The sequence below is a fragment of the Psittacula echo genome (assembly GCF_963264785.1).
Source record: "Psittacula echo genome assembly, chromosome: 9".
NCBI lineage: Eukaryota > Metazoa > Chordata > Aves > Psittaciformes > Psittacidae > Psittacula > Psittacula echo.
The window spans coordinates 7,334,915-7,351,483 of NC_137745.1; positions in this window are offsets into that span (position 1 = coordinate 7,334,915).

The following is a 16,569-nucleotide window of genomic DNA, read 5'->3' on the forward strand; positions in this document are numbered from 1 at the left end:
TGAGACACTGCTTGTGCACTTAAAACTTTTCCCAGTGACAAGTAGGAATTCTTCCTCCTTAAATAAAATACTTGCCTTGCAGTCACAGCAGCTGTCCACATGATACACATTAATATGTTACTGAAAAGAGGTCACCTTTGCCTTCAAAAGGAGGTTCTTCAGGAGTCTCTGTTCTGCCATCATCTCATTTCCTGAGAAAAAAATGAAGACATAGCAATGTTAAGAGACGTATTTACAACCACCATTGATTCTGTTTCAAACTGTTAGTTCCTCGACACCCTAGCCATAAAAAAGCTGTAAAAGCAACTGCTTGTGAGAAGCCCTTGCAGTGTCCCATGAGCACTCATAGCTACTTATTTATGATCAAGATCATGAAGGAAGAGCAGAGAAAATTGTACTTACACAGATTCCTTGGAGCAGTTTTTCTCTCTGTAAGAAATGAACATTAATTTATTGTGTAAATACAATTTAGGGTCACTCTTTAAAGCAGAGGCGATTACCCAAGGATGGAAGTATAAGTTATTATGTGCACTGAATAGACAAAATGATGTGTTCTCAGAATCACATAAAATCCATACTTTAATGCCCAAGTCAGGCACAGGGATCTCAGCAAATGCAATTTAAAAAGTAATTGAAATATCAATACATATCTTCACATTATTTTGCTTGCAGTCAGACCATTATCATAGCACACATCAACTGAGCTGGACAAGGCATCCTACGTGAGTGCATTGTACAATCCATCCTGACAAAACAGGTTCAGACTGCACATGCACAGCTCATGCCATGGCCAGAATGCCTCTTAAGTAGTCACTCCAGTAGTGATGGGAATTAATACAGAAAATGCACTCCCAAAACCCAAATATAAGGAACTTTAAGTGCAGTTACAGAAATAAAACAAGGCAGTGAATGGAGGATGCATTATTTAGGATGGTTCCAGATTCCAGAATTCTCCCCAAAAACATGATGCGTCCATGGGGGTATCTTGCAGGCAGCAAACTGAGATCACAGCAGCACCAAAGATGTGCTTCACGTTGAAATGTAGATGGTTGGGAACATTGCCCAGACAGGTTTGGGGTTTGTTCTTGTCTACAGAGGAAACCGTTTGGTGTCTTTTGTTAAAACTCGTCTACAATCAGACTGAAGAACAAAGCCTTAAAGAAAAACTTTACTTGCTGAAAGATATTTGTAGCTGACTCATACCTCGAGATACACACACTTACCCACTGCCCTGAGACAAACCACTTGTGCTTTGACACAAACCAATACGCTTTGATGATAAAGCACAGTAAATAGCTGAGCAAGTAGCAAAGAAAAGCCCTATGTAACCCTGAGATTGCTTCTGTTGCTTCATGGTGCATTACTCCAGGGTTTGCTCCCAGAGTAGGCATGAGAAGAATTGTCGAGCTCTCGTGCCTTGGTCAACCATCATCCTCAGATGAAATGGCCTGTACAGACAATTGTGCGCTCTTCTTGCTGCTCCCATGGCCATCGGGGTGTTGCACAGGAAGACATCCAGACACCTTTTTGTGACAGATTTGGACACCAAAGTGCCCTTGGAGTTACCTGGACTTTTACCATAACCTGATCTGAGCATCCAGCAATTCAGCATGGGAAGCACGAGACCTTCGACTGGTTCTTCTCAGCACCACTGTACCACAGTACAACTATTAAGTGATAGTAAACAAGCTGAATTTCTAACGTGAGTACCTTTCTTTTTGAAGTATGTTTGTTGATGAAGACTCCATGACAGGAGAAAGATAAGATTCATTTATAAATATTTATCATCAGTTATTCTTTCTATTCTCAAGAAAGAGAATATTTACCAAGCAAATAGTCTCATTACACTCTGCACAAAGCAATTATGTGATGCTCATCATCTTTCAACTTTCATGGGTTTTTAATTGCTGTGGGAGAAGCAGTTGTTGTTAAACAGCTATTTTTATATGATCCAGGTATTGTAACTGTTTAGCCAGTAAAATGCACAGTATATTTGTGCTATTACTCTTAAACTTTTTAACTTCCTGGATTATAGACATGGCCCTTGCAAACTGTCCACTTAGCGATTAAAGTAAAATGAATGTGCTAATATGTTTATGTATATATACTGCATACAAAAGCCTACATACATAGACAGCTCCCTGGTGCATCCTTTTCTCTCTTAGCTAAACCAGGGAGGATTCCAAAGGTGTGCTGCAGCTGAAAACTATAATTCTTCCCAACTGAATTGCTCCAGGCTCTAAAAATTCAGGAGTTTGTTAAAAATGTTGTAATATCTAAAAATAATAACTATAACATAGCTTTAAATGTGGCAGAGTCTTAACTTGCCTTCTGAATTTTGGCCCTCCAGCTTTGTATGTTCAGCTTTCTCTTTGGAATTGCTTGGTGGACTAAATGTTTATTTCATTCCTTTCCTTTAATGAAAGCTGAGATTCTCACGAAACACCACAACTGAATAACCTTGAATCACCCCACCGATATTACGAGGAATCCTTCAGATCTTAAATTAGTGACTCACGAATGAGGAAGAGTCACTGGCAACTTACAAATAGGATACACTGGAATGGAGGTTATTCATCCAAACCCTGTGAGACATCTGTTGTTGTGAGGTCCTTAGCAAAGAGCTAAGGGGGCCAGGCTGTTCTGAACCACAAATACCCGTTTGAAACATCCTGCTGATGGAGCTGCATGAACAGTGTTAGTTCTCCAGCCCCACAGGAACAACATACAGCTCTCTTCTAATACAGCTGAAGGTAAACGATCTTGAGTTTCCCCAAATAGAGCCACTAGTGGTGCAATCTGGCTAATGAGAAATTGAACATATGGAATTAACATGCAAAAATAAGAGAAAAGAAAGAAGATGGGAGCCAAAATAACCCAAAGACTTCACTCAGCTGAGAACATTTACCAGGTCCTTAAGGAAAAATCACTGCTCCCAGCAGGCAAACTTCACCTTGTTCTACCTGGACAAATGACATTCACAATCACAGTACATCAGAGAGGATGAGCTGGCAGAGAATGTGATGAATTGCTGTAATTAAAGGAAGAAAAAAGCACCAAATTAGCTGTCAAAAAGCAGGACTGGAAGAGTGCACCTGGGATGAGCTGATGCACAAAGTGCAGTTCCAAGATAGAGCTTCACTGGCTATTTGGGATGTTCTAGGCAGAAAACTCACAGGTGATCCCTAAACATCCTCTGGGTACTTCTGTCACACCTGGGGTATTAATCTAGCCCACAACATTCCCTATCCTCCTATTGCAGCCTTGTAGGACAGTATTTCCCTTTGCTTTTCAGCTTGTTGTGTAACGCTGCTGTCTAAATGGCACCTACAGCAAGAGGACTGAGTTGATACCGCTAAGTGCTTTGTAAAGCTCTGTGGGATGCACTGGGATGCCAGTTGCAGCACACAAGCTAGTGTTCAATATTGCTGTACCACTGTCTGCAAATGGTGGTTGCTAGGAGGCAAATATCATACTGAGAAATCTGAAAGGAAGCAACAATTTCAGTTCCAGTGTGGGGCTCAGTGAAATCTTTCCATTGACCTCAAATAGGAGGTGATCCATTCTTTAGCAAAGGAAGTGGAATTTTTTTAAGAAGTAAAAAGGGATGTCACACAAATGGCTCCAGGTAATAAGGATGGACAACAACAGGCCATTGGAAGGGAAGAAAGACTAGGGAAAATGAAAGGTAACATCAAAAGGCTTTAGTGAATAAAACCCCAGCAGATAAAGAATCTGATTGGGAAAAGCTAACAATGAAAACTTGTATAAAACATGTATTATTCCTAGGCTCCCTGCATGCCAGGGTTAAATTTGGCAGAGTCACTGGGGTTTTTCCACTCCTTGAATTATGAGGCCATTCTCACCTAACCAATTCCTTCCACCTGTAAAGTTGAATAAAACTGTTGCTGCCCTTCACCCTTCCTTTTCACCTGCTGTGGCACCTTGCAGTGATTTTAGATATTGATCTGGGCTATAGGAGGTTTAAAGTTCACTGGGCAGGGCTGCAGGAATGTGGTGGGAACCCATCCAGCCCCAACCTGGACCCCTCTCCACTGTGCACACAAAACACCCCGGGAGCCCTGAAACACCAGAGCTGTTTTGTAGAAGCACAAATGAGAATAAAGGAACTTTCAAAGTGGAATAAACCCTCTCAGAGGTGGATGAAACACAGTCAAATAAACCAAATCTCTCCCTGCCTACTGTACCGTTGTAGGACAAGTCCTTTTGTTCAGCAACCCCTTACAGCTCCCTAGTAATGAAGGCCCACGTGGGCTCTCGCTCCTTATCCCAACTGAGCTTTGGCAGGTTTTTGACTCCTTTCTGGCAACTGCTCATGCTACATAGTTGTGGGAGCTGGGAGCATCGCCCAGCAAGGCACCTTTCTCATTCTAGAGAAGGACAGAGCTCCATCTATCTATTGAGGTGTCCTCAAGCAAGAGCAGCAGACAGGACACCGCAGCCAAACACCTGTAATTAGGAAAGTGATGTCTTCTGTCATCTGCTGCCATCCAAACTAACCCAGGTCTCAGGCTGGGTTGACCTACCAGCCACATCCATGTTGGCACCTCCATTTCTCTTTCCTTTATCTGACTTATCTCTCGGTGACACCCCAGAGCTGGGGACAGTGTGCCACACACGCAGCACAGCATGCAACACACCCCCAAACACTGCAGGTTTAGCAATCTCTGCTGGCGTTCATAAGCTGGTTTATTTTTTGTTGCTATTTTGTTTATTTATTTTCACTAAGAAGAAGACAGAAAAACAAGATGAGTCTGCAGCAAGATGTGTTTTTGTGTGTGACTGTTTTGATAGGAGGTTCATGGGGATAAACACATATTGCAAAACTGTTGAAAACAGTATTTTCATCACCTTCAGGAACTCCCTGGTGGGGTTTCACAGTCTTTGCTCACTGCTGAGAGATTCACACCCACTCTGGTCCTTTGGGGAGGAATAATTTCCTCAGGTTTTGATCGTGCTCAATAAAAAGGGCACCTCTCTTTTGCTGGTGAAAAAACCCAAACCTCCAAAGAGAGAAATTCATCTGAGGTCCTCAATCCCTGAGTGATAATGTGCCTTTAGCAGTGTTACACCCATTGAGAACTGGTCCTCATCTCCAGCAACAGTAAGGTCTTCTCTTCAGTATCCACACAAATGGGCAAGGAGCGATTAAGGCTGTCAGTCCATAAAGGCATAAAAATGCAATTCCTTCTCCCAGTAAAATCTGGTAATTGATTTTTAGCAGCCATGCATGGTTCCTTGCTCACACACACTCAAGTATTTGCCTCAAATAGATAAAGTCAAACTCAGCTTGAAGTTCCCACCTCTCTGCAGTCATCTCATCTGCACACTGTCATTGATAGCTGTGAAGCTCCCTCATGTGTGTTACTTGAAACTTCATCAGGTGTGACAATAAGCCAGGAGAGCCTTTACCTTAGTAAATGTCCTGGGTTCAGCAGTGGCAGTCAGTTTTTTGTTTTTTTTCTCCTTCTTAGTAGCTGTTGCAGTACTGTGTTTTTGACTTTTGGCTTGGGAACAAAAAAAACTGATAACACCGATGTTTAGACTGACCAAGGATTTTGTGAGTCTCATGCTCTGCCAGGGAGGAGGAGGGGCCGGGAGGAAGCGGGGACAGGACACCTGACCCGGACTGGCCAAGGAGGTGTTCCATACCACAGCACGTCATGCCAGGGGATGGAACTGGGAGCTACCCGGAAGGGCACGTCCCCTGGTCGGTCGGGCTGTCTTTTCCGGCGGGCGGTATCGTATTCTCTTCCCTTGTTATTTCTCTTGTCGTTGTTATTGTTGGTGGCGGCAGTGGTGATTTGTGTTATACCTTAGTTATTAAACTGTTCTTATCTCAACCCGTGGGAGCTGCATTCTTTTGATTCTCCTCCCCGTCCCTCCAGAAGCGGAGGGAAGAAAGGTGGGGGGGGCAGTAGACTGCGTGGTTCTGATTTACAGCTTGGGCTTAAACTACGACAGTAAATCAATAAAGCGACCAACAAACTTACATCAAGCTATTATAAATATTAACAGATAATGTTACATTTTATGGATGGAAAAAAAGAAAGTTAATTTTTAATGATTTCATATGCAAGGAATCTTATTAACTGCTGGAGACATCTAATAATTCATGCTGGTGACACAAGATCCAAGCCTCTGTCCTACCAATGCTACGGTCCTACTATCATGATCTTTGTTTTCCTGTAGCTGAAGAACAGGGAAGCTGAAAGGGAGCATTGTCTGTTCTCCCAGTTGGCGCTTCCGGGGCTCCAAATACCAAGCAAACCCCATGGTCCACCAAACCCAACCGCTGCTGTCCTAAATAAAATTGTGTCAAAGCAGAAGCTCCTAAACAGGAATTAGATTTAGATTGATTAAGATAGCTATTGCATGTCAATTTATTTAAATATAAATGGATTATTTGGAACATGTTCATTGAAGACTAACAGCTCCTGAATGTAATATGGACACATGGCTAATTATAAAGTCAAGCAGTCATTATTAATATTTCTAATGATCAATTTGTATTCCAACAACATAAAATCATCGACTTTAAAGCTCCAACAGACGTGGTAATTGGGAGAAGAGTCTGTGCTCTATGCAGAAAGTAATCACTGCCTAGTGCCTGACTGAAATAGGAGGTATAAAGCTGAAAACCAACCTGAGAACTCAGAGTCTGAGGAGCCAGGAGGATGTTGAATGAAAAGGTCACAGAAAACTTGCTGCAACTGGGATACAGACACAGGTCTATAAGGGTACATATTGTGAACACAGTGAGGGACCTTAATACAATCCCAGAGTGATAGAGAGGCAATAGGACAAGCAGTCCCTGTGAAGAGATAAGATTTACTCAATTAGATCTACTTAAATGCAATAAATTTCCATGGAAAAACAGATCAGTTATAACTTCCATCCCGCATGTCAGACAAATGAGCAAATAATTTAATACACTGCACTTGCAATTCTGTGCAGTTGTTGTGTTGTGTTGCTGGGTCACCGCCAGAAGGAAAGTAAACACACTCTTCTGAAGAGACAGTGCCTTGTAGTAAATTTGGATCAAATAAGATTTATCGAACACTGGCACATGTCAGGGCCTGGGGAGAGGAGAGCTTCTCCCACCAGACCAAGGGGCATCTCCATAAGGCAGCTTGCTGAGGCTGCCAAGGTTGAGGCTCACACACAGGTGGTTGGGATGCAGGTGGAAATCAAACACCCAAGTCATAGAATCATAGAATAGTTAGGGTTGGAAAGGACCTTAAGATCATCTAGTTCCAACCCCCCTGCCTCCCCATCTGGCTGCTTTTCCCCTCGCACCCTGCTCCTGCATTGCCACCCTAGTGCAGGATGAGCCAGGCTCCCTGGGTTGGCTCTGGGGTGTGGGGGCATGCACTGCCCTGCAGGGACCATGCACAGGGCACCCTAACATGGCCCTAGACCTGGTGGCTCCCCATCTCTTGGGGAACCACTGGCACCCCTGCATCGTGGTGGAGGAGAACAGGAGGTAAAAGCTCATGGGTGGGCTATGCCTCCCTCCATCCCACTGCTAGACACCACAGAGGGACCATCAGGAGCAAAGCCCTCTGCGCAGCCACACAAAACTTCCCAGCAGTTTCTGCTGCTTTATTTTCAGCAAAACCTGGTATTTCGACTGTATTGACACATTCTGTGCAAACTGCTCTTCTTCAGCTCACTGCTATTATCTGGGAGCTAGCAAATCATTTTACTTCCATGTAGCTGAAATGTGTCCTCTTGACTCTGGTTTGATTTTTACCCATTTGTGTATAAATAACAGATTCTGCAGTGGTTTTATTATGCAAAGCAGGGATTTTTTGTAATGCTTCATTTTTTTCATGTGGGATATTTTAAGTAGATCCAGGACAAGACAAAATCTGCAATCTCTAAACCCCTCAAGCTACAGAAGTTTTCTTTAGCTTACTGTACAAACAGCAGTTTGCAATAGCATACAGAATCCAGCACAAAGGCAAAGAAAGGCTCTTCACTCTGCTGGTAAATCTGTTCGACTTCTTCATCTAGAAGGAGCTGAGTACATGCTAAAAAAGAAGCTTTTTTTCCCAGCTAGCTAAGGGGGTTTATTGCTGTAAGCACCACAGATTTGTGATCTAGTGCCTTGTGAATAGCTTTGCAAGAAAAAGCTTTCCCTAAAAATTGACACCACTTTTGGTTTTATTCCAAATCAAGAACTGGCATCTCCCCAACTCTAATTAACAGGGGTTATTTTTTGCCATCTCCAGTAGCAAACCCAACAACAACTGGCCCAGAAGCACAGCAGAGACAGCTTCTGCCATGACCTGCTGGACAGTCACCATTCCCAGCATCACAGAGGAAGAAAAAAACCCACACTAGCCTTAATATATTTCTTTTTCCAGTGAAAAGTAAATGTTGTACTAAATCACCTCCTTATCACTCACTAGGCATTTGCAAATAAATCCAGCCTTAGGTTTCAAGCACATCAGAAATTTTCCACCAGAAAACACTGATTAGATGCAATATGCTCTGTGAGAACATATTGATTCTGTCTGGCCTTTGGGCAGAAACCATGTCTGGTTTTTTTACATGTCCATCTTCCTTCCTTTCCTGGCTTCACCTCTGCTTACATGCTGAAGTGTGAGGGAAGTGACTCCTGGGATAGCCAGGAGCTCCTGACATCCCCAGCATTGCTCTGGCCTGGGTGCCCTTTCCTGGGACAGAGGAGTTTGCAGTGAAAGCTCAATAAAGCAGTGATGATGAAAATGTGGACGGGGTGAGCCTAGTAAAACCTCTGCAAAACAGCTTTTGAGGCCATGATGGACATAGTTTCTGTATGGGCTCAGACCAAGTCCCATCACAAAAGAGGGAGGAGATTATGGCTGGAGATTCACAGGAACCTCCGCTGAGCATTTTTGGACTCCAGCAAACACTTGTCCCAAGAATCAGCCCCACTTTCACAATGCGCTTTAATCTGACATGTCTTAAAAGCCTCCCAAAGTCTATGATCCTTTGCAGGAAATCCTCAGGGTGCTTTGCCAACATTTCCACCAGGACCCCTCTGACACCCGGCAAGACGCAGCTGCAGTTCCCCTTCTGCTGTCCTTCCCCCACACACTGCAGCCTGGGAGAATGGACTTAGCCTGGCCCCATCCATGAAGGCAGCCTGCATCCCTCAATCTGCTTGCTTCCACATCTACCTAACACACAGGACTGGATGTCCCATATGTCTTTGCTTTGTTTTGCCAGGACAAGGTGGAAGGAAACTACAGCCAGACCCACAGTCTCACTCACCCCTTTAATCATCAGCCAATACAGACTGTGTCATAGAGACACCCAAACCTAGAAGGACATGAGCATCACTCAGAGAAAAGCTGTATGGCAATTGCTTGATGTTTCGCTCATTCAGAAACTAAACCTCAACAAATATATATACCTCCTATTCTGGGACACTGGCACATCCTACAGCAGGGCTGGACACTGCAATAACACAGCACTCCAAGTATATTTTAGCCTTTAAGAAAATACACTCAGAGCTCAGAAAAAGACTTCAAAGCACTGTGACTGGTTACAACCCCTCAGTGTAAACAGCTGGCTGGCTGGTGTCTGATCTCCAAGCAGCACAATGAGGTGCAATAGCTGTTGTGACCCCACGGTAAACCATTCCTGCTTTGTTGTTTGGGTTTGCAGGGGATTCCCAGTGCCTGCCCCCCCCAGCCCTGTCTGCATGTGTTAGCAACAAACCACCATGGTCCATTCTCAGAACATGAGCTCACTGCAGAAAACTATTTCCTCTTCTTTTCTTATTCCTTTACAAGGCAGCAGGCTGTTCCTGCAGCTCTGCTGGGCTGGTTTCTTGCTCTGAGACCTTGGAATGGAGATGTGTCATGGACAAGCACAAGGTGATGGATAGAAAGTGTTCTTGAGAGCCAGTGCTGGAGGAGCCATACAAAAGCTGCAGTGATTCCTTCATGTAGGAAAAGTCAGGACAGATAGCCAAAAGCACAGCACTGCAGGGAACCACCACACACTGGACTGGATAGCAGGCAAGGCATTTGCTGTCTGATGCACACGATACGTACCCTGAGTGCACTGCACACGCTGCACAGCACCACTTCACACCCAAAGCTCCTGGTTCAAGTGGAGCATTTTGAAAGCGAACGTGTTATGAATTGATGAGGTGTCACATAGTTCTGACGCTATCTCCAGAGATAATATCAGGACTTGTATTCATGCTCCATCCCATTATGCAACTGCCAATCCCCAGCCAGCTGACACCCCATGCAGCACGCCCAGCTCACAGTGGCTGGGGTCCAAGGAAGGTGCTGGCACCCACGCACACCCAGCTTAGATTGCACACCCATAAAACACCCAAACCTCTGGATGGTTACAGCCATTTGTCTGAACTTCATGGCACCTTCATCCTACCATTGCCACCTCTCCAGCCTGCAGAACTGATTAGGCTTTGGTTATGACAGGAATGGTTTGATGGTCAAGCTGTTCTTCCATGCAAATAAGCTTTCTGCTGTCCATATGACCACTTCATCAGCAACTCCAATTTAGCTGCATTTGCACTAGGGCCAATATTTTGCAGGCATAGTAGTGCAACTGTGAAGTGTAAATTCATACCTGTTTTTCTTTCCTTGAGCTTTCTATCATTATACCAAAGAAAAGAATGGAAGATTTCACTGCCATGTTTATTTAAAGAAAAGTAATTAACCTCATGGCAGGACTGTGAATCTCAGATGAATCAACATGTCATTTAAATGATGAGCACAGCCTTCCTTTCCTGGTCTGGCTATCCAGTGGAGTGATGATGATCACTGCATGGTGGCATTCATGCAGTGTGTGCTGCGGCTCTGGGAGAGGAAGGCAATCACCTGGAGTTGCACCAGGGCTTGCTTCCTACTGCCCAGGGCCTCTCAGGCGATGGTTATGAATGCTGAGGATGACAGCAAAGCAGGAGCTGGGACTCATCTCTCACAGTCACGCAGCCCAAAGCAGCTTGAATGCCTACAGAAAAAGCACACTTTACAAAATCAGACACATTCATACTGGTGTCACTTTGTAAAGGATAAGCAGATTCAGAGCATTTTTAGAGCAGAAGAGCAGTGGCTCATCAGATGTCAGAACAGCTTCCCAGCATCCTCATCATTTGCACACCCTCTTGAATATCATTTCCTTGAATCCCTGTGATAAACTGCACCAAAGGCTGCTCTGCTTGGCAGTACCAGAAGCGCAGCACACACCTGTATCAGGGCAGGGACAGCAAAGCTGCCATACGCCTTCCAGCCGGTGCTCCCCACACTTGGCTTCCCATAGGCACAGCCCCATCCCAGGGTGCCAGACAAGCACTTTCTGTGATTTAAGTGGTGGGGGAGCTGATTAGCTTCCAAATTCAGAGTAGTCTGGATTGGGAGACATCGCAGGAGGTCTCTGATCCAGCCCCTGCTCCAAGCAGAGCTCACTTCAAATATGGATCAGGTTGCTCAGGACCTCATGCAGAGTATCTGAATATCTCCAGGATCCCACAGTCTCTTGTTCTAGCCTTTGACCACATCCCTCACAAAGAAGTTTTCCCATATATCTACTTGCAATTTCTTTTGCTGCTACTTAATGCCTATCATCTTTCTAGATGCACTCTTAGCCTCCACAATATGTTCTGCTATTGAAAGAAAATGCTCCACCAGGAGTGGTTGGGTTTTTTTCTTAAATGATAGGAACTAGTCTCATTTTTCAAAAAGGAGGAAATATGGAACAGTGACAAAGGACTCAATGGATTTTATGTGACTGCACTCTCCTGTTATGCATGACAGAGCAGCTTCCAGCAAAGCATCCCACACTGCAGCAAGTGTGGCATGGGAAAGCCACACACCATGCAGAGCACGTGTCAGTGGGGAGCCAGCCCACGTTGCAAGCACTGATTTTTGATGATGGGATAACTCAGCATTACTTAACTCTTTTACTGCTTCTACTAGTTGGCCACCTTGAGTTTTTGGTGCCACTAGATAAGGAAAACTGAGTTCCTGTCCCATTAAGTCACCCCACTTGTGAGGGCCTCCCAGATTTGGCAGGACTGTTAAATCTATTGTAAAGCCATACCAGGGTTCAGCTGTGATTCATCTCACCTCAGCCCCTGCCCCAACTATCTGGTCACCCCACAGGAAGAGAAAATATCCCTTTACAAAATGTCTCCAAAATTAAAACCCCTAAAGAGCATGCAATGCTGCAGTACCATTTTGCAGTCATTCATATGCACACCTTTCCCACATTATAATGCAGACCACCTGCCTCAGAAGATGCTTTGACAGACAGGACTTCTGGTAACACGCTTAAAGCTGCATTAGCTGCCTGTTTATTCAAGATACAAAGTTCCTAGAAATAGGTTAATTACTTTCCTTTAATTACACATTATTTTCTTAAATACCAATAATAAAAGGAATGTCTGCCCTAGAGATAAGATTATGCCACATTCATAATTTGGTTCTTTGGGACAGCAGATAAATGTCTCAGCCATTTTAAAAATACAAATTTGTCATTCATGGGAGCAATAAGTAATGCAAACAGGATGCGTGGTTACACTGACATTATCACCTTGTCATTGCTTAAAGGCACCTAGGGCATGAATATGTGACACTATAACCTCAGACTCTTTGATGAATTATTGCCTATCACAATCCTATCTAACACAGGGGAATGGATGAGCACTGGAAAGATTTTATGGTTGCAGTTGCAGTACTCTCTGGCTGTAACACAATTACTGGAGTTATTGCTGAAGCAGCGAGAGATGCTGGAAAGTAAGGGAAAGTCTGTGTCCTCCTGGGAGGTAATGTGTAAAGAAACCTTAACGAGTATACCCCGTGGGGGGTTTCCTACCCTGCAAGTATTTAAACTGCTAATTAATTCCTATTAAAACAAGGTCTTTTGTGTACATCGAAAAATGGTGCCTGAGGCTTTGAGCCTGTGGTGGGATCTCCTAGGACTTTGTACCAGCTGAGTCTGGCAGCCTTGGCTGAGACACTGTGAAGCACTGATGAGTTGTTTAGTGGCCTCTATTTCAGAGTCAGAGCACTGTGCTTATGTCAGTGGCTTAAGTCCATTCCCAGGCATGACACAACCACCAGAATACTAGAGAGCACAAAGCAACCAGCCTCCAGACACAAACAAATTGTGTGTTTGTGTGAGCTCAACCCTTACTTTGGGTGTGCATGTTTCAAGATTAGCCACCACAGTTGCATGTAAAATGTTTGCTTTTAACACCATGCTCCTTGAAGAGATAAACCATACTCTCAGATCATTCATGAAAAGCCAGAGGCTGACAAAGGAGCTCCAGAGGCCACAAAGCTGCCAGTAAAACAGAACCACACCGTGAAAGATCAGGTTACTGGTATCCCGCTGGGGATGTGATCTGGTTACTGGTATCCTGCTTGTGCTGTGGAGAGGTTCATCTCCCCATCACTCCAGTCTCTGGAAGGACACCTTTAGTTTTATACACTCACAGCTCTTTCCGTACATAATATAGATATTTTTTTAACTTCTCTTTTATTGCCCCATAAAAGGCACTGACTGACAATGGAGTTGTCTTTTACTGACATACTACCTGGTTGCCAAGCCCCTGTGTTGGAACAGCTTGGTTTGTTCCTGTGGATGCTGGGTGATGTTACGTGGCACAAATGCACCAGCAGCTCCATCAGAGACAGTGGGAGCTGTGGTATCTCATCCCCAGCCATGCCAGGGATGGGGATCCCTCCTGGGATTTGATAAAGGATTGACATTCCTGCCCTTTTAAACCCAGATGGAGATAATCAATCAGCTGATCTGCTGAGCTTCCAGGTAAGTGCCACAAATGCAACCCTGTGCTGAAGGTAGGATTGGAAATCTCAGGGGGCAGAAACAGATAGACACTGTAAGTCACACCGTGAGGGTCAGGGTGGCTGTTGGGACCCCAGAGCAAGACCTGTGCCCCAACATGCCCTGCCCAGCAGTGTTCACAGCAGCTGACACTAAACCAGACGAAGAAGGTGGTTTATGAGCTTGGCTACTTCTTCCACCAGGTAGGAGCTGGACTCACTCTGCCTCTCTTCCTGAGCAGACGCCTCTTCGCAAATAGGCTAAATTAATCAGCCACCAAGTGTTCCCATGCTAATCGCACCCTTGTGCGACTCAATCCAACGTAACACTGCCCTCTTGTGCTTGCAACACATAAGGGGCCTTTGCTGTTAAGGTGATTTTTTCCCCCCATTTTTTTCATTGGAGGGAAGGACAATCTCCAAAACTACTTTTCCCCAGTGTTTTATAAAGCAATGCCTATGGTATTTTATCCAAAGAGGTCAAGTCGTTTCCAGTTCTCATCATTTCAAAGCATGGGTGTCTTGCACAGCCTTGGCTACCCATCCACTCTGGGCAGGGTAATTAAGACGATTGGTAAAGGTAATAAAATTGAAAGGAATATAACAATATAACCACAACTCAAGGTGGAGGAACACTGGAAAAGATAATAAATAGAAAACTGCACTATTATGAAAGCACTTTGCCTCATACAGGCTATGTTAAATCTTTCTAAAACACTGGTTAATGGCAGGAATCAGCATTTCATTAATAATATGTTAAAATTTAGCTCTTCAGATTCACATATTCCAAGCATTAAGAAAACCAATCCATCATGATTAATGTTTTACCTAGAAATAACTACAACCAGCTCAGAAATCATGAGCAATAGCATGTCTGGAGCTAGATGATTTCGCTCCACACAGTCTCCAATAGACTATAGTGAGTAAATTTTCAAGATACACCTTTATAAGGCCTGATGTATTAAGATAGATATCTACAAGGCCTGATGGGCAGCACAGCATTTCTGTTGGGGATAAAGATCTCAGTAATACTGCTATAACTTTGAGAAGACATCCTACCCCTCCCATCCCTGAAGTCATCCACTGCTTCACCCACCTGAAAGATGCTGACCAATGCAATCTTGGCCATCGGTGGTCCAGATACAGCTGCTGTGTACCTCACACAACCCACTGCCTGCCTTCCCAAGCTCCTGAAACAGAGCTAGAATAGATGGGACAGCCTAGAAATGCAAAGGAACAGGAGCATGCACAAGAACACAGTCTGCCCTGTGGAATCTCACCCTGCGCTTTTACACCACCATTCAAATTGCTGCAAATATCACCTCTTTCTTCTGCAGAAGGAACATAGATCAGGTCTGATTTTATTTCACTATTTATCAGACTTGTCTTGGACAGCACTAAATACGTGACAGAAATGGGCATTAAAAAAACCCCACACTTATTTTCTAAAATCAGTAGAAGCAATGCAGTAACCATAGCACTCAAGCAGAAAGGCGTTAGGAGTTCACTGGGAGAGGAAGAAATGATAAATGATGCTCACAGATGAGAAAGAAAAAAAATTAATGGCACAAGGGAGAAGGTGCTTTTCTGGCACAATACTGATTCTTTCTTGGGTATTGCTATTTAATGGATTACTTGCATAAGCAGAAGAGGAAAAAAAAAAAAAAAGAAGGAAAATAGAATAGGTGCCAAGATACAGACATGGACATCCTGCATCATTTTATAATTAATTTTAGAACAGCCTGTTCTTATCCAGCTGCACACTCAGGCATGTACTCAGGCATGTACAGAACACTGCATGTTTTCATGCCGTAATCTCTAACGTGCTTAAGTACGTGCTTACCTGGCATGCAGAGCAAGGCTGTTTCTGTGGACCTGCACAAATGTTTTCTTAAGTTGAAACCTTTGTCCCTGAGTCCTTTGAAGAAGCCTTCAGGGGATAAACATCCATTCAGAAGGGGAAAGGACTGTAAAGAGCACTTCAATCAATGGCCTATGAAATATGTAACCACTGAAGCCACACCAGCTTACACTGGCTGAAACAGGCTGAAGCTCATTTGCTACAATACAAAGCTACAGGGGGAAAAAATAACCCTCTAAAGTGAATTCAAAACCCAGCTTTTTGCTCCCCTCTCACTGTGATAGTGGATGATCACAAGGGCTGTCCTCCCTTGCCATCAAGGCAGGTCATTACAGCTGTTCGCCCCAGTGCTTGTGAGACCTGTTCACAATCTTTCAGTTGGCAAGAAGAGGAGAGCAGTCTTCCTCGGCATCATCTAAATTAAATATTGAAAATGTTTGTGTTAGCAAGAGACATGCCTGAGGATTTGGGAAGCTCTTCAGACATTATTAAAATGCAGTAAGTGGTTTGCTGGCAATTACCTACTATTGTCACCAACTCAGGCTGGATCTGGCATGCCAGAAACTCCTGCATGCATTTTTCTAAATAAAACTAGGTAAGAGAAGATGACACAAGTTTTTTTGACCAGCAGCCTTGATATTTCAGTGCTGACATCTCCTACTAAGTATTCATAGTAAAACTTCCCAGGAAAGACAAGTTATGCTGCAAAGCTTTTGCTGGGCAGAGTTTAAGATGTCCTGGTGTGAACTGATTTAAAACTTTTCCATTTCTTTCTCTACCAGTCAGAAGCAGAAATTCCTTCCAGAGTTACCAAAACTCTTATTATATTATAAAGATTGATTCTTCTGATAAACCAGTTAAAGCAAA